The following is a 20,084-nucleotide window of genomic DNA, read 5'->3' as shown; positions in this document are numbered from 1 at the left end:
TAGATATTCCCTTCAGCAATGACAAAACATAGGAAACATATTGTTGACTTATGAAATTCGCACTTTTCCGCATTGACATATAGATCATTATGAAGGAGGGTTTGTTACACGGTCTGCACGTGCCGGGTGTGGGTTTCAAGGTCTGGCAAGAAGATCAGAATATCGCCCAAAAACAAATTTGTTAAGGAATTCTCGCAAAACGTTGTTAACTAGGTTCTGGAACACTGCCAGCACGTTGGTAAGCCCAAAAGGCATCACAAGGTACTCATAGTGACCAGTAGGGGTATTGAAGGCAGTTTTCCACTCATTCCCTTGCTTAATCCTGACTAAATGATACGCGTTTCTCAGATCTAGCTTAGTAAATATCTTGGCACCCTCTAGTGACTCAAAGGCAGACGACATCAGCGGCAGCGGGTAGCGGTTCTTGACTATAATATCATTTAATCCCCAGTAATCAATACACGGACGCAGAGTCGTGTCCTTCTTTTCAGCAAAGAAAAATCCTGCCCCAGCTGGTGAGGAGGAGGGACTGGCATCAAGTGACTCCTGAATATACTCCTCCATGGCGGTGCATTCAGGGATGGACAGTAAATACAATTTACCTCGAGGCAGACCGGTTCCAAGCAACAGATCTATTGCACAATCGTAAGAACGGTGAGGCGGGAGCGGTTTAGCTTTAGCTTTGCTAAACACAGGAGCTAGGACAAGATAACAAAAAGGGACCCCCTCAAGATCTGAAAAAACTGGTTATTGCTGGGATTCACATTTGATTAAACATTTCTCAGAACAGAAGGAACCCCTTGCAACCAGGGGTGCCCCAAGATTATGGAGTGAGTCATTTGGTCAAAAACATGGAAGCTAATTGATTGAACATGATTCTTATTTATTGTGAGGCGGACAGACTGAGTTCTGTGCGTAATTTGTCTTATGTGACCATCCACCGCCCTGACCACCAGAGGGTGCCCAAAATGAAGCAACTTAAGGTGCAGTGACCTGGCAAGAGGAGATAACATTAAATTGGCGTCAGAGCCGGAATCCACAAAGACGTACACTAACTCAGAACAGTGATCAGATTCCAATTTAGCAGAAATTAAATTCTGAGAAGTCGAGGTGGAAACTTAACTATGACTCACCCGCACAGACACCTAAGACCTCACAGCGGCACCCCTGACTGGGCAGCTAGAGACCACATGACCCGATTGTCTACAGTAAAAACAAAGTCCATCATCCCGTCTGCGGTGACATTCCTCCTGGGAAAGCCGTGTTCGGCCCAGCTGCATGACTTCATTGGGTCCCTGACGAGTTGTCTCAGTGTCAGCGTGGTGGGTGCTCGATGGTCTGGGGTTAGGTGTAAAGGTGCATCGAGGTGCATAACGAGGCTCGCGGCACGAACGTTCCGATAAGTGCCGGTCGATCCGGATGGTGAGGGCAATCGGCTCATCCAAATCCTGGGGAAGGTCGGTGGAAATAAGCTGTTCCTGGATGTCGGGGGCCAGCCCCTGGTAGAAGCCTTAGAAGGGAGCGCACCTCCTTGTGCCCCGGAGACATATGCTGGAATACCTGCTGTAAGGCTGTAGTAAAAGCCGGGAGGGAGGAGCTAGATGGCGCCTGATGGCTCCACTCTCCTGTTGCCCACCCTGCAGCCCGGCTGGATAGATGTGAGATCATGTATGCGATCTTGGTTTTGTCTGGCGGAAACATAGAGGACATTGATTTGAAATGCAGTTCGCACTGAGTTATGAGCAGCAGGACATCACCAGTCTCCCCAGAGAATCGCACTGAGTTATGAACGGCAGGACGTCACCAGTTTCCCCGGAGAATCACTCCGGGTGGGAGAGCTGAGTGCAGAGGGCTGGTAAACAGTTGTGGCAGGACGCAAATGCAGGACTCGGACTCAAGGCTCTGTAAGTAAAAGCAGTTTACTTGGACGGAAAACTGGATCTGGTACACAGGTAGGCAGTCCAACAAGATAAGCAAAAGCAAGAGCATCAGGCAAGCGTGTGGCCGAGAGTACAGGCAGGGGGTCAAAAAACACGGGTGGCAAGCAGGCCGAGAACAATGGATACAGAGCTGGAGAGAAGACATAGAACACATCAATCTGTTGAGAAAGCAGGGCAAAATGAGGAGCTAAAATACACCCAGGTAATGAGGTGAAGATTGGGAGCAGGTGTGTGTGGAATGCACCAGAATGAGGGTGTGACCAGAAAGAGGGAAACGCCCACCACCAAGAAACAGGAGGGACAGACAAGAAAGACAAGGATAGATAAACTCAAGCAGGAAAAAGACCCCAGCCAGAGAGTAATCCTAAAGAGAAACAGAAATGTGGCAAAAGCATGAAAACAAAACCAGGTAGAAACACACATCCTGACAGTCCCCCCCCCCCCCCCCCATGGGGGCCAGCTCCAGATGGCCCAGGAGCAGCAGAATTGGCAACATGAAAGGCACGGATGAGACCAGGGTCCAGGATGAAGCAGGAGGACCCCAGCCAGAGAGTAACCCTAAAGAGAAACAGAAATGTGGCAAAAGCATGAAAACAAGACCAGGCAGAAACACACATCCTGACATTTGTTTTATATAAAGGCTAAAATAGATCCTTGTCATTTGATATTTTATTAATTTAGAAACAGAAGTCCAAATTGTGACATGTAGTCCGGTGATGCAGTGCACTGACTTCGGACTTCCATAAAAAGACTGTGTGTCGTTCCTCAGTCCAGCCAAAAATCACATGTTTTTCCGCTTTTCATCTGAACAGCTCTTCATGCATCCAGACGGCTTACAGTGGATTGGATTTTGTGTGTGTGCGTGTGTGTGTGTGTGTGTGTTACAAGAATTAACACTGTCAGTTCGCTCAATCAAATCGTCATGTCTCTAGTGTTGTTGTCCCGTGCATGTCCGCGCTCACTCACACAACCGGGTTGGCGCTTGTGTGCGCATGTACTACAAAAAAGAAAGACTGTGTACATCCTCAGTGCAATGAAAAAAAATCACATTAGAAATTAGTCCAGCTTTTCATTCTAACTTCCTGCTAACAGCCTCCAGACAGCACAGTGGATTTGTTTTGTATGTGCATGCAATGCGTTGTGTGTGTGCACACGTGTGTGTGCAGAGTGCAATGGTACCAAACGCATGGAACCAAATTTGCACTCTAAATGGAACCACATTGGACTCTAAATGCAATGCAACACAAATGTGACGAATAATCCATGTCATGTGACATAAAAAACACCAATCAAATTACAAAGATCCACTCAGCAGTTATATAATATATGATTATTATTATTCTATAACCTCAAATCAGAAAAGGTTGAGGAAGTATGGAAAAAGAAAAAAAGGCAGGGATTCTTACATTTATGGGCCTTGCACACTGAAAGTGTCAGAAGCGTCAGAGGCGTCAGGAATCGGTCTAAAAAGCATTATTTTCAATGAGACGCATTGCTGTTTAGAGGCATCAGAAGCGTCGCATCAAAAGCTGAGCTAAAGCGACACTTCTGACGGGAGCACGTATTGCCTCTTGTCAACAGGCTGATGTAGTTAAAGTTCAACCCAGTCCAACTTTCGACACTCCGAGCTGTGACGTAGCTTCGCGCTGTCCAATAGGAACGACGCGTCGGGCCAAAACACGGAAAACTAGTGGCAGAAATCACTGATCTGTATGAAACAGATCGGTGCAGAAACCACTGATCTGTACGAAACAGAAACGTGTCACAGAACTGCTCATTTATAGAGCAGTTTTCTGAAGAAAATGCTTGGAAATGTTTTTTGTTGTTTGTAAGAAAATACAAATGTTTATTATAAATGCAACAGGAAATAATTTAACAATGACTGCAGTGAGATTGTAAAGTAGGATTTCTGTGACATAAACCTTATGATTTTTTTTTTTTTTTTTTTTTGTCATTTCAACTTGTAATTACATCAAAATATGTAATTGCCTTTAATGTTGTTATCAGGACAGAGTCATTTCTAAAATATGAATTTGAGCACAATAAGTGGAGAGCTTCTACTTGTGTAAATGTCTTTTGACTTTGTCATGGACATTTTTAATGAACTGTTCATTTATTGTTAAAATATAAAATGATCAGCTTTTTAAAAAATAATAAAATAGTTGCTGTTGAAACAGCCTTTTATTTAGAAGCAGATGATGTTATGCTGGATTCTCGGGACCAGATGAAGGTCTCTTCTGCAGCTTTGAACTCTGGTGGTTTTGCTGAAGAGCAGAGATGTTTTCCTTTGACTGGACTTCATGGTGTTCATCTCATCAATGGAAGTTTTTGAAGTGCATCTATATTTAGGTTGTCTGCACAGCAAATGTTCCTGATTGGGACAAATAAAAATCTGTCTTAAAATATAAAGAAACACTAAAAAGGAACCCCGACTATAACATCAAATTTGTCAAAAAATTGAAACACTGACGTCTGCTATTACAGTATAATATATAGTTACAAGTGCATAAACAAGTCTTGAATGATATAAAAATAGCATTTATTTATCACGTATTTAAATACAACGCGGCCGCCATGTTTTTGCCTGAGCAAGGCATTCTGGGGGTGATGACGTGGAAAGGTTTCTGAAATCTTTCATGCAAGCGAAAACAGTGTTAAAGCTAGTTCTTCTACCGAGATAAAATGCCGCATTGCGCGGCTTTGGATGCAATTTTCAGTCTAAGGGCAACAAAGAAAGCGAGGTAAGCCTTCATTGCTTTCCAAAAGAAAGAAAGTTAAGGAAAAAGTGGGAGGATGCTTGTGGAAGAGTGCAGTTGCCGAAAGACCCGCGGCTGTGCTCACGTCACTTCAACGCAGATGCATTTGAGGCTTTTCATCGACCTCAGCTAATGAGGGAGCTTGTTGGTACTTCTGGATACAAACAACGTCTTAAACCAGATGCAGTGCCCATCATATTTCCCCGCAAGAAGAAAAATCATCCACGAGTAACACTCTCATTCTCTGTCAGCATCGGCAAGCAGCCCCCACACAGACACCACCTACAATGGCCAACTCTTGCTTGATCAGAGCGCTGATCTTCATTTCTGACAGTATTTTCAAAGTTCTCTTCCTCACACTGCAGCTCACGCTCTGGTTCGAACTGAAAAGGGTGAACAGAGGAGCTCATCGTTGCTAATCACCGCTAGTTGTTATGTAAACACGGGAAGCTCTACCCCCATTTGACGTCACTTCCCAGAATGCATTGCATAACAAACAACAATGGCGACCTACGTAGAAATAAAGTTTCTTAAAATATCAAAAACTTGACATTATTTTTGCAAATTTTGTCCCATAGTTATGTTACCAATATCACAACAAGTCATATAGAATAAATGTATTTATAGTCGGGGTTCGTTATATATAAAAAAGAAAAAAAAAAAACAGAAAAAACGATGGGAAAAAAAAGCTATTTAAAGTTGAGCTTTTGTAGACTCCAAAAAAAGCTGTAGCTTTATTTGGTAAAAATAAAAAAGACTGAACCATTTACAAATTAAAGCGTTCACTCAGATCAACTGTGCTAAAAGACTAAGCTAATGTTAGCTGATCATTAAACCTTCACAGCAGTTCAGTAAACGTCACGTTTTATTTTTATATTATTCTTACCTCGATAAAGCTGCAGAACTAAACTCCGTTGGGCAAAATGGGACTTCGCATATATCCAAAAAGTGGGAGATTTCGGACTGAGTGGGTTTGCTCAAGTGCTGAGTGCTTTTTTCAGGTTGTGGAAACAGCCAGAGTGTGATGAAGCAAACTCTGCAACCTTGCCGCTTCCGAAGCGAAGCGTCTGACGTGGCCCTTCTTTTTGGTCGTCTCAGGATGCCTTCTTTAGATAACCCAAACCGGGTTGCAGGTGGTTTGCAAGAAAAGGATACAACACTTTAGAATAATTCAGCCTCAAGCAAGACAAAATGCACAGAGTTGTTAAGTTTATTCAAGCTTTCAAAACAGAGCTTGTACAAACTGAGCCCTCTAGAGAGACTGAATATGCTCCAACCGCGCTCATCTATATATTGGAGACCCGCGGGCATCACTCCTCCTTCGCCTTTTTTATTTATTTCATTCCCAAAACATGGTTTTCTATTGGAAGCGTCCTCTGGTGAACCCTAAGCAGGTGTTAGGTCATTATTTCAATGTGACAAATGCTCCCATTAAAACTTGAAGGATTTACAACTGATTTTTTTAAAAAACACCATCTGCCACAGGTGCAGCTGGCCTGAGGCTCGCCGCACCTGGCCTGCTGGCTCATTACTGCTGGGATATCAGCCAACTCTGCTGCCAACTTGGAAAGTACCTGACAGGCCGAGTGACCAATGGAGCCCTTTTTAGGTTGAACACCTGTTAGTTCAACCAGAGGATATACACTTTAGATCAGGACACTTGATAGTTCATCAGAGAATACACAGTTCAAATAAGGACCTAAAAATGCTTCTACACGTCTGACGTCATGACACGTTGGGAAGCTTTGGCGCATTGCGCTGACGCGTTCAATGTGAAAGGCCCATTACTTTGACTTCTATTTCATTGCAGACTTGTATTTCATGTTTTGTCTGATCACTTCAATTAATCTTGTACACAATAGGCAGCTGTATGTATGTTTGTATGTATGAGTACATATTTTAAAAGGGAATTTTATCTCCTTGATTCATGATGGGGCATGTATAATTCATTTGATTGCTGTCTTTATTAATCCCCTGAGGGAAATTAAGTTATCTTAGTAGCCAGGTCCATTAAATGCAATAAAGTGCAATTAAAAAAAACACTGGGGTAGTATGTACTAAAGATGCAATGGAAATGCAATCAATATCCATCCATGGATTCACTAAACCCGCTCACTCCAATTCAGGGTCACGGTGGGACTAGAGCCTATTCTAGCAGTCATAGGGCGTGAGGCAGGGTACACCCTGGACAGGATACCAGTCTATCGCAGGGCTACATTTTGGAAAAACACATTCACACCCGCACGCACCTTTACGGACAAGTTTTGAATCCACCTAACCTGCATGTCTTTGGATGTGGGAGGAAGCCGGCGCACCTGGAGGGAACCCACGCAAACAAGGGGAGAACATGCAAACTCCACACAGAAAGACCACAGGTGAGACATGAACCCACAACCTTCTTGCTGTGAGATAACGGTGCTAACCACTAAGCTACTGTGCTGCCATGCAATAAACAGTTAAACATAAAATGTGAGGTAAATAAATAAGATATAAAGAAAATATAAGACCTCTCAATAGACTTCAGTCAGCTGGTGATGGTACTGGTATTAATATTTAAATATGCCCTGCAATGAGCCCCTCTTTGTCATGACATAGAGGGGCTCATAATTATGAAATCTTTTCTCGTAATTACGACATCTCATAAGCATGAGAAAAGATCTTGGAATTATGAGATCAGGAAAGGTTTCACATTGACCACTGCTTCACTCAGAACCACATACCGCACAAACAGAAACACATATTGCACATGTTTAGAAATGTTTAAATGTGTGGGACGCTCAGAAAAAGACTGAGCGCGTGTTAGTTAATGCTCAAACTTTCACAATTAGCGCATTAAGTATAGGATCTTTCATAGTTTCCTTGGCAATCTGCTGCGCTGTGATCGATAAGGTGTCAATGTACGAAACCCTAATCACAGTACTTGACCTAATAAAATCATCATCTTTGATCGGCAATTTCGACAATGCATCTGCATTTCCATGTTGTTCAGATGGTTTGTACTTTATCTCATAAGAGTAAGCAGCATTTTTGCAGCTGCCAGTGGTGGTACCTAAGTTTTTGAAACTAATATCTTCAACAATGGCTTATGACCTGTGATCAGCATAAATTTATGTGCAAAAAGATAATCATTGAAGTTTATCACTCCAAAGATTCAGCCTAATGCCTCTTTTTCAATCTGTGAATAGTTTTTCTCTGCTTTAGTTAGCATTCAAGAAGCAAAAGGGTTTCTCACTTCCATCCAACATTTTGATAAATCACAGCACCCGTCCCTATAGGTGATGCGTGATAAGTGGCAGATACGGACTGTAGTGTGCTAAGACTAGATTTGAAATCAGCTTTTAGCTTCCTCAAAAGCCCTATCACACGAATCGCAATGCCATTTAGCATCTTTATGTAGCAACACTGTCATTGGTGCTGTCACTGTTGACAAATTCTGTATGAATTTCCCATAGTAACTTAATAAGGAAAGAAATGACCTCAACTCTGTCATGTTACTGGGAGTCTTTGCTTTGGAAATAGCCTCACATTTTTTCCTGCAAAAGGTATATCCTCTCATCATCAATCATGTGTCCCAAACATGACACACAGTGTTAAAAAAAAAAAAATCACACTTGTCACTGTTTACTTGCAGGTTGTGAGTTTTCAGCCTTTTTAGCACTTCTTCCAAATTTTTCTTGTGCCTCTCATGGTTCTTTCCAATAATCAATATGTCTTCCAAGTAACATATGACTCCGTCTAACCCTTGCAACACTTGATCCATTAGGTTTTGGAATGTCACAGATGCGCTCACAACCCCATAAGGAACCTACTCACTTTGTGTAAGTCTTTGAGTGTTTATGGTCAAGAACTGTTTCGAATCATTATCATCCTGTTCCACCTGCTGATACGCTTGGGACAAGTCTACACTGTAAAAAAAATGACTGTTGTTTTTACAGGGAAACACTGGCAGCTGTGGTTACCAGGGAATTCCTGTAAAAATGCAGCAGCACAGTAGATAACATTACAGACATAATATGTAAATGGATTTACAGTGAATGAACCACGGCTGACTCACATTAAACAAACTTAAATATACAAACAAGAGCTCTCTTTTTTGTACATTTAACTGCTGTATTGTTTTACAGGAATTCCCTGGTAACCACAGCTGCCAGTGTTTCCCTGTAAAAACAACAGTCTTTTTTTTACAGTGTAACTTCGTAAATCTGTCACCACCTGCTAGTTTTGTGAAAAAATCCTGTGGTTTCAGAATGGGATATTGATAGACTTCCAACCATGGGTTGATTGATACCTTGTAATCCCTACAATTCCAACAGAATTATTCACTTTGGAAATGTTCACAGTGGGTGAGGCCCACTCATTGTAACTTACTGTCGTTATGATCCCTTCTTTTTCCATTTTATTCAACTGAGCTTCCACAGCATCCTTCATCATGTAGGACACAGGCCAAGCTTTGCAAAACTTTGGAACAGCCCCTGGTGCAACCTGCAATTTGGCTTTGATGCCTTTGACTTTCCCCAGGTTATGACTAAACACCTCAGAGTACATCCCACAGTCCCACACAGCACATGAAGCGTTACCATGACACTTTACAGACACTTGAAAAAGAACTTTCACTTCCAATGGTTGGTTATTGTATGTTTTAGCTCACAGCTGGTTGGTACCAGTTTACACCTCGAAAATCTGCATCTGTACATTTTTTCAAATATTATTCACACGGATGCTCCAGTGTCCAATTCCATTTTCAGCTTCTTACCATTTAACTCAAGGTACACAAAATATGGTTTGTCATCACCCTTTGTTTTTCCATCAAATAAATTCAAACTGTTCTTTGTACCTTTCTTTGTTTTACCATGTGGTTCTGATTTTACTTTAACCTTAACCTTGACCTTTGGTGCTCTTAATGTCTGTAGCTGTAGGTCTGGCGCCCCCTCTGGTGCAGCTGTAGAGTTGATGGTATCATCGTTGAATTGTTCTCATCTCCGCCTCTTGCTGAGTGTTGCCTCTCCTGCATGCATTTCATCACACCTCCTTTGTTTAGCATTTTAAGATAACTCGTGGTGCAGAAACCTCTCCCTTTGTGGGCTGTCTCACACGGACTCCTCCTCTGGTGAGCTGTCAGTCTGGGCAGGTCCTGTCATCTGCTCCATGCCTCCTTCTCCTCACTCAGTCCACGATAGATGATTGGCATTCAGCTGTCTGGCTCCACCCTTCTTTTTCACTGAAGTTCCCACCATTTTAGGTTGTCTTTTGAAACATGCCTTTTCAATATGTCCAACTTCAAACATCCTTTGCACTGTACCATTTTAAAACAACAGTTATCTGGTGTGTGTTCACTTCTCTGACACCTGAAACACAGCTGGCTTTGTTTTTCTCCTTTAAAAAACACTTTAGCTCTGCCGGTTCTGTCGGACCAATTTACTGCATTCTGTTCAGTCATCTCAAAAACCAGGCTCGGTGAGTGATAATTCTTTCCTGAGTAATGGTTAGCAGGCATTCATGTAATTTTTCATTTTTCACACCACAAACGAATCTGTCTCTCAGCACCTCAATCAGAAAAGTCCCAAATTGACTGGTGCTGCCAATTTGCGCAACTTGCCATGAAGTCACTGATTGATTTGCCCATTTACTTTCTGGTGTTGAATTTGTATCTCTCTGCAATGTAATTCGTCTTTGGCACGTAATGCTTTCTCAGTAAGTCAAATAATTATTTCAACTCACATTCAGCTGGCTTTTTCGGCACAGTCAAATCACAGTAAGTTGTGCATCGTCTGACGCACCCCTGTCAAGAATACTGCCTTTGACTGCTTATCTCACTTTTCAAGCTGTTTGCCAGGAAGAACTGCTCCAATCTGTTGACGTATTCGTCGAAGCTTTCGTTGTCCCATTCGAAACTCCATTCCTCCATCGAATAAACTTTACGCCATCTTCAGTGCGGCCACTACTGTATGTGTGTCTACATCCATTCACTGAAGCACAGTAGACCAGTCTGTTTTAAACATTTGGGCTGAGCACCCTCTACTGGTCTCCTTTGGACACCACAATCTTCTTCTTCAGTTTTAATACATTTTGTTATACCACAGCCTTATTCCAAAATGGAGTAAATACATTTTTCATAAAAATTCTACTCACAACACCCTATAATGTCAAGGTTTTTTTTTTTAATTATTGTCATTGCAAAATTATTAAAAATAATAACTAAGAAGTCTTGTATACATAAGTATTCACACCCTTTGCTCAATACTTTGTTGATGCATCTTTGGCAGCAATTGCAGCCTCAAGTCTTCTTGAATATGATGCCACAAGCTTGGTGCACCTATCTTTGGGCAGTTTTGCCCATTTCTCTTTGCAGCACCTCTCAAGCTGCAGCAGGATGGATGGGGAGCGTTGGTGCACAGCCATTTTCAGATCTCTCCAGAGATGTTCAATCAGATTCAGGTCTGGGCTCTGGCTGGGCCACACAAGGACATTCACAGAGTTGTCCTGAAGCCACTCCTTTGATATCTTGGCTGTGTGCTTAGAGTCATTGTCCTGCTGAAAGATGAACCATCAACCCAGTCTGAGGTCAAGAGGGCTCTGGAGCATGTTTTCATCCAGGATGTCTCTGTACATTGCTGCATTCATCTTTCCCCCAATCCTTACTAGTCTCACAGTTCCTGCTGCTGAAAAACATCCACATAGCATGATGCTGCCACCACCATGCTTCATTGTAGGGATGGTGCCTGGCTTCCTCCAAACATGATGCCTGGCATTCACGCCAACGAGTTCAATCAGACCAGAGAATTTGGTTTCTCATGGCCTGAGAGTAGTTCAAGTGTGTTTTGGTAAACTCCAGGCGGGCTGCGATGTGTGTTTTACTAAGTAGTGGCTTCCATCTGGCCATCCTACCATACAGGCCTGGCTTGTACCAGGCAAATGAAAGAGCTGCACCTGTTGTGATTAGCAGTTATTGAAGCAAAAAAAAAGCAGACGGTACCTTGCAAAATTGAAGTGGAAAAAAGTGATTTTATTTAGTGGAGTGGACAATGAGAGTCCCCCCACCAAAAAAAAAAAAAAAAAAAATTTGAAGAAATTGTTCAACCTGACAGAGGCAATGAGTTGAGTGGAGAATCAAGCACAAGAACACAGGTAGAACCGCAGAACACAGGCAAATAGAGCTGGTTCTTTTCTGTGGTGAGTAATCTCAAAAAGATTTGGACAGGAAATGGACTTCAAAGTTTAGATGTTGCATTGAAAGATGTCTACACTGATTACAGAGTCATCTAGCAGCACTGGGGTCTTCGAACAGATCACATGCAAGATCTGGACAAAGAGCCTAGATTTTTCTTCTGCGCTAACTTTTATTCCTGAGTCAGGGCCGGCCCCATGTGGGCGGTCCTTAGCCTGTCTTGAATCAGTGGCTATGTGATTGGCTGCAAAGTGAAGTAGGCAGTTACAGGTGTGCTCACATTGTGTTAAAGGCGGTATGTAAAAATTTTATAGTTTATGTCTGCGTGTCATGCAACAAATCATAGCGTTACATCATGCCATCCAAATAGATGTGAATACTTTTGTTTTATCAATTAGACAGCTATAAAAAAGATCAGATGGTTTTACCAATTTGATAGCTATAAAAAGATCAGACGGTCTTGCCAAATACAAGGACATTTTGGATATGCGTCGGCCATTTTGGAAAGCAGTTAGGTAAAGATCAGTTAGCTACAAGGACATTTTGGATGTGCATTGGCCATTTTGTAATATGCATCATGACAGAGCGAGACAAGAATAGCAAACCAGCAAACCAGTGATGAAATTAAATGGTGATGTATAATGAGCAGAGCAACAGGTGTGTTACGCCCCTCAAATGTGGAGAGAAATAAAATCACCAGAGTGACATAGTGATGTTTCCTCAGTGACGACTTTACTGTAATGAGGAAAATAAGTGATAAAGTGAATAAGTGATTTCGTATGTGGCCAGAAACAAAAGCAGTTAATCTCATCCTTGTTGTATGGCTGGGGGGCCTGGCTGCCTTTTTGTTTCTGTCTTTTGTTTTTCCTTCCAGGTGGCTTGCATTTGGGACTGAGTGGCTGTGTAGCTGAGTTTATCAGGACCTCACCCTGATCACCTGCGGCTCGTCAGGACTCACAGCTGTGGTGCATCTTCATGGATTGGAACATGGTGGCATTTAAGACTGGAGTACACAGTGTGTATTTGCCAGAGACTCGACCTTGTGACCAGACGGGTGAGATCGTCGTCTCGGGAGCCATCTCATCATCAGTGGATGCAGAGAACGTCCAGGTTTGATGCATGGTCTGTGAAAGAGGAGGGGGTGAGGTCTCACGCTCGTCAGCACACTTCCTGAGGTACGTTAGATTTTGTGACTAACATTTATACAGTCAGTAAATGTGGTGTCCCTCACACCTTATTATATTGAGCTGTATGTTGGTCGTTTAAATCAGCTTCCACTGCAGTGGAGTTTTGTGAACTGGATGTTCCATGCCTGCAGGGTGGGAAGCTGATTAGTAATTAAGCCAGGAAGTGTTTGCTGTTTGTGCACCTTTTGAGCGTTCTCTCTGTGTGTTGAGTGTGGACTCACATAATGATTCCTTCTTTCACAGACTCGGTTTGTCGCGGCCACCTGGGGGGTGTCGGCGGGGTCCTTGGGTCCGAACCAGTTCTGGCTCCGGACCGTTAGCGCTGCTGGGAGCGCACCGCAATCCACCACGCCAGACCGCGCACTTTTATATTTTTCACATCACTGTTATGTTCATTAAACTCTGTTATCCTTTGTACCGTGCTCTGCTTATTTTATACTGGGTCCTTCAAACGCTGGTCGGTTCTCCGGGCTGCGTCCGACACATAACAATCCTATCAGGTTAACAGCACCCTGTGGATCTGAGATAAACACTTTATACTGCTTGACCGAACAACAAATAGCCAAATGTAGAAAATAAATTTTTAACCATTTTAAAGACTATGAATTCTTACCTTTTTAAAATGACCATTTTAGTCAGTCTGTACTAGTAGTTGGCTAGGATTCCCTGCCTGGCTGTTAGAACAGAAGCTTTATTTGTCATTGTACGCATACGTGATTAGGGGTGCCACTCCACAACTGAGTTTGAGAAACAGAAAAGATAAAAAAGAATACATATACATTTTAGATAAGACACGGAAAAAGATTGCACATATTTGTTTGAGTGTAGCCCAGTTATTGCACATGGTGTTCAGAGTTATTGCATATGTAATGTCAAGTTATTGCACATGAGTGATTAATGTTCTCACAGCCCAGGGAAATAAACTGTTTGTCATCATGGAAGTTCAGGCTCTGATAGACATGTATCTCCTGCCTGAGGGGAGCAGGCTGAACAGGTGATATGCTGGGTGAGAGGGGTCTCAGAGGATGGCTCTGGATCGTTTGAGACAGCAGGAGGTAGCTATCTCCTCAAGATGAGGTAGGGAGGAGCCAATGGGTTGATTTTTTTTTTTTTTTTTTTTGGATGGTGTTTATCACTCAGAGCTTTTCAGTCCATGGCTGTACTTCCGGCAAACCACACTGTCACGCAATATGTTGTCACACGTTCAATGGCGGCATGCTAGAAGGACACCAGCAGCTTCTGCTCCAGTCTGGTCTTCCTCAGAAGCCTCAGGAAGTGCAGTCCCTGCTGGGCATTCTTTATAACAGCTGAGGTGTTGGTAGACCAGGAGAATTTTTCTTGGATGTAGACTCCCAGAAGCCTAAAACACGACACTCTCTCCACCGGATCTCTGTTGATGTTGATAGGGGCATAATCCCCACGGTTTCTGCTGTAGTCTGTGATGGCCTCCTTTGTCTTTGAGGTGTTCAGTACTAGGTTGTTGCACTGACACCACTCTGACAGGTGCTGGACCTCCTCCCTGTGGGCGGTCTCATCGCCCCTCGATATGAGTCCGATCACTGTTGTGTCATCCACAAACCTAATGATAGTGTTTGTGGAATGATGGGGTATACAGTCATTAGTGTACAAGAGTGGACTCAGCACACAGCCCTGTGATGAGCCTGTGTGGGTGGCGGGGGCGGGAGGCCGTGCTTCACATGCTGTGGTCTGTTTGAGAGGAAGCCTTTAATCCGGGCACAGTTAGAAGGTGCTGGTCTAGTTTGTTTATCAGAATATCCAGAGTGATACTGTTGATTGCTGAGCTATATTCTATAAAGAGTAATCTTACATAGTTGCCAGGATGCTTCAGGTGGCTCAGCATGGTATGTAAGGTGATGACAATAGCATCATCAGTGGAGCAATTGCTCCTATAGGCAAACGGGTGGGGATCAAATGTAACAGGGAGACAGGCTTTGATGTGCTGCAGAACCATGCCCCCTCGAAGCATTTCATCACTACTGATGTTAGGGCGATGGACCTGCAGTTGTTGAGGTCATTGTTGCCTGATGCCTTGGAGACAGGGATGACGGTGACTGATTTCAGGCAGGTAGGGACAGTGGCTTGAGTCAGGGAGAGTTTGACGATTGTAGTGAGGATCCCGGAAAGCTGACTTGCACAGGGTCCGGTGGCTTCCCTCTGACTTACCAACTGTACTCTCCTCACGTCATGTTGAAGAGTCACTGAGCTTCTGCTATAGGCAGGTGGGGGCGTCGGTTGTCTTCAGGACTCCAAACCTGCAAAGCTCTTTCGTTCCTCTGCCAGTGAGGCAGCAGCACTAATGGTGGGGGTGTTGCGGCCCTTGTAGTTTGTGATGCTCTGGATTCCCCGCCACACCTGCCGCGAGTTGTTGTCCATGAGGTGTCTCTCTATTTTTATCTGGTATGCATCCTTCACATCTCTGATACCACGGGTATTACCCGGCAGGGCTGCATAAAGGCTGTTCAAGCTGGTGGCGAGGAGATTCGTCTAGCCGCTCACTGCCTCCTGCAGCTTGATCACTTCCTCCTGCTCTAGTTGTGTCCAACATCAGATAGACACTTGGTGCCGTTGGACTCACGTCACCGCTGCCTTGATTCCCCTCAGTTTGATCAAGCGCAGTTGTTGCTGCAGGATTAGCCCAGCAGGCTTCATTGGTGTGAAAGGTCCTCAGAGGGTCCAAAAACCTTCTCACTTGCCATCCATCTGCTTTTGCCACATGCAGTAGTCTTCCCATATGAGTTCTTGCTTTACACACCAGGCAATACTCAATGTCACGTCCATTCCAATAGCATGAACACACCTGCATATCCACATTGTCTCCACCTAAGTCCCACTGGGTGTAAAAGACCATTCTTGGCAAGTGGGTTAGTCGGCATAACCCACATACAAGGGCATCCAAAACCTTCACCGGCTTGTGAAGTAATTGCTTGAATTCATTTTTTGCCCCATTTGGAATTGGGGGTTTTCTAACCCCAGGTCCCAACCATTGGACCGTCAGCTGTACTTCTCCGCGGCAAACCACACAGTGATTCTCAACTTTTTTCCATTGTAATAACTCCTTTTCATTAGATAAAAATCCTTTCTTTGCATGATATAGTATCCTCAGGGCTCTGCCTGCCCAGAGGCCTTCTCTTGTTCTTCTTAAGGCAACCACCCCATTGACAGTGGCCATTCTGACGAAGGGTGGAAGATCTTGGGTGTTTTTGGCCATGTTTAGCTCCTGGTTTCGTCTAGTTAGGAGTTGGCTTCAGCTGCTCCACTCCTTGGATTCCTTTCCTCTTCAACTCTACTGTGTTACTGTCCAGTATCTTCACTACTGTATCTGTGGTCTCATACTTAGGTTTAACAGCAGTGTTGGTTGGGTGATCTCGAGCTCTCACCCACACCTTCTGTCCAACCTTGAATGGGATCTTTGGTTCTGGTTCTCTGTCCCTTTCAGTCTGACTCCGCCCCACTTCCGGTGTCAAAAATGGGCGTTGGTTCAGTTCTTGCGAAGGGGTGGGCCTGCCAGCACGTTGGCGGTCATTCAGGGCCTGTCCAATTTCCAGGGCCTTAGTACTCCATTCCTTCGTGTTAGCATTTTTTCCAATCCAGTTTTTCACCAGTCCAATAGCCCTTTCCACAACTCCATTTGCTTGTGGGGTGTATGGGGGCGAGTAAATTCTCATTACTCCATTTTTCTGGCACCACTGGTCGACCTGAGCGTTACGGAAATGTGTCCCATTGTCCGTTCTCAGCTCCTTAGGTATCCCCAGATTTGAACACACTTGATCCAACATGCTGATCACACTGCTGCCATTGGCTTTTCTCACAGGCTTAACAGTCACATAGCCTGACATAGAGTCCACAAGCACCAACAGATACTTTTCTCCTTTCTTACCAGTCACCCCCATGGGCCCGGCAACATCCATACATACTGATCCCCATGGAACAGTACTCTTTATGGTGAAACCATCCACCCTTTGTCCTCGTCGTCCTGCATTGTATCGACCACATACCTCACAGTCTTTGAGAACTCGGCAGACTTGGTTTCTCGGAATCCAAAGTTGCAGCTTCTCCAGCTCCTTCCGTGTGGGAATGGTGCCTGCATGGCCAAGCGCTTCATGTACGGCCAGCACCACTTCTTTCACGGACTCTTTTGGAACTACCCTTCCCTTGGGTGTCTGTTCCCACTTCTCGATCCCGACAACGACGACTTTTCTCAGCTGCACATAGCGGTCCACTTCTTTGTTCCCGCTCCAATGTGCTCCTTCTTTTACATGGGCCTTCTGATGTACCACATCTAAGTCCATTGTTAGCCTCAACTCGGCTATTTTCCTCCACAAATCCATATGAGCTACAGGCTTCCCCTTAGCTCCCTCGAATCCATTTTCTTCCCAAATGGATAAGTCCTCTTTCAGGGCTTGTGCGCAGTAATGACTGTCTGTAACCACTTTAGCCCTTTTTACTTTCCTCTTGTTTAACTCCAAGAGTCCTTCCAGTATTGCTGTTACTTCTCCAGCTTGGGCACTCCCTGGCGTTTGACCTTTTCGATGATATTTCTCCTTATCTTGATACTTCAGAATATAGCCCCAATAAGCTATATTGTCTGTACCCTTCTTCGACCCATCAGTGTACATAGTCCAGTCATATGGCTCCATAGGGAGTTGCCTCTCCTTCGGTAACTTTTTTGTCGCCGACTGTTTTGGCCCAATTTCCAGCTCAGGGTCTAGCAGGATGTCCTCCCACCTTCCCCATCTGGCATTTGTGGCTTCAGTACTCTCAATAGTTCCTTTCCTTAGGAACCGGTGAACTTGGCTTTGAGTGATAACTTTTATTCCCTGACCTTGTGCAAGTTCTTTCAACGCACTCCAATATCTAGCCAGGACTGCCAGTTCTTTTTCTTCCGGTGGATATTTTCTCTCAATCGAAGACAGAGTATAGCTCCACAATGTTACCATACCCCCTCCTTCATTGCTCACTTTTACCACCGAATCCTCTTCTTCACAGCTTATTTCGGCTAACAGACGAGTAGTCAGACTACGCGGCTCCAGCCTAACTGCGTCTTGAATGGCTTGCTTTAGCTTTTCCAAGCAATTCTGATCTGTAGCTGTCCAAATCCATTGCTTTTTCTCTTGTCCATTAGGTTTCTTCTTGAGACGAGCATAAAGGGGCTTTGCGTATTTCTGATAGTGTGGAACGTGATCTCTCACATAGTTACACAGTCCCAATATTTTCTGTAGGTCATTCTCAGATTGAGGTGGTTTAATCTGACTCAATTTTTCTCGGTATACTTCTGAGAGTCCCAAGTCTGATGATACCTGGAATCCCAAATAGTTAACCTTGAATTGTCCAAACTGACATTTCTTCAGGTTGAGTTTTAATCCAGCTTCTGTGAGCTTCTGTATCACCTTTTGCAGCCGCATTAGGTGTTCATTTTCATCATCATCTGCGATAAACACATCATCGATGTAGACTGTTACTCCCAAATCTTTCAATATTTCCATTACTGCTGCTTGGAACACATTTGGTGAATTTCTGTATCCCTGCGGGAGTCGTTGCCACACATAACTTTTCCCCTTATGTGTGAATGCTGTTTTCCCTTGTGACTGTTTTGCTAATCGCAGGGAAAAGAATCCATTTGCCAGATCAATGCATGATTTGTATTTCTTAATTTGGAGCGTTTTCAGTGCTCCTTGGGGATTTATCAAACTCGCTCTATTGGCTATTGTTCGTCGATTGAGAGCCTTGAAGTTGATTACTGGTCTCCAGCCTCCTCCTGCCGACTCTGGCTTCTTAACTGCTTGGATGGGGCTGTTAGTGATCGGATTCAATTCTACTCGAATGATCCCCAAAGCTTCCAATTCTTTTACTATTTTATCCATTTCCTCAACCGCTCCAGGGTTCAAGGGATATTGTCGCACCGGTGGATGTACTCCTCCTTCGATGACATGAATGTGTTTAGTCCCCAAATCTCCACAGTCATTTTTAAATTGTGCTACTTTAGCTTCGGAGATAATTTCCCTCAATTTTTCTTTCCCTACTTCAGAGAAATCACATTCTTCAATTTTTTCTTCTGTGACAGCTGGTACATCCACTTCTTTGTACCAGCTTACCGGACTCTTTCCAATTGGAGTTATACCCATTCGTACAACTCTTGCTTGTAATTTTTTCACTCGTCGTCTTATTAGAGTTCGAAGTCTTTTGGGCCGATGCAATTCTCTCAAATCCTTGACTGATATCAAATTAAAGGGGCCTTTTAACCAAACTATCCCTTTCCATATTCCAAATGGTGTTCTCTCCATTGCCCCATTTGCATACTGTATCAATAGGTATCCTATGGTGACAAGGTTTCTGCGGGTCATGGACACCTCTGCTCCCGTGTCCACTAGGTACGGTTCTCCATCCACATCAGTGTAGATATCGTCCCCTTCCCAGTAGGCATGGTCTAGCGTGACCCGCGCCTCCGAAGCCATTACTTCTTTTGCCCTCCAGCCGCCGCTGTAGCTTGGCGGACTTCCTGGAGGGTTTTTCTTTGTTCTGGAGTTAATTTGTCGTACTCCTCTTTAGGGAGATAGCCACCACTACGAGGTGCAGGTGTAGGTCACGATTGTGGTGGTGGAGGTGGTGGACCTCTCGGCTGAGAGCTCCATTGTCCAGCTGGAGGCCTTTGATTATTCCTCTGTGGTGTTTGATGTGACTGAGGAGGTGGTGGTTTAGGCACTGAATTTCTTTTCTCCACTCCCACCTGTTTTTGTCCTGATCTCGGTGTGCTCTCCTTCTTCCTCTTTTCTTCATAGAACTGCTGCTCCAAATCCCAGCTCTTTACCACCACATCCATTTGTGGGACTGTAGTGCCGTCTATGGGCATTTTTACAAAAGTTATCTCCCCTCTTCTTCCTTTAGTGACCTCTCTCAGTGCCCTAACATAGCGTTGTGGCAAAATCGTCTGTTTCAGCCCATGCCAAACTTGAACCAATGTTTGACCTTTGTCTAGTCCAGCTTTAGCTCGAGCAGTATGGGAATCTTCATCGTTGGG

The sequence above is a fragment of the Thalassophryne amazonica genome, chromosome 6 (assembly GCF_902500255.1).
Source record: "Thalassophryne amazonica chromosome 6, fThaAma1.1, whole genome shotgun sequence".
Classification (NCBI taxonomy): Eukaryota; Metazoa; Chordata; class Actinopteri; order Batrachoidiformes; family Batrachoididae; genus Thalassophryne; species Thalassophryne amazonica.
Note: the sequence above shows the minus strand (reverse complement) of the source record.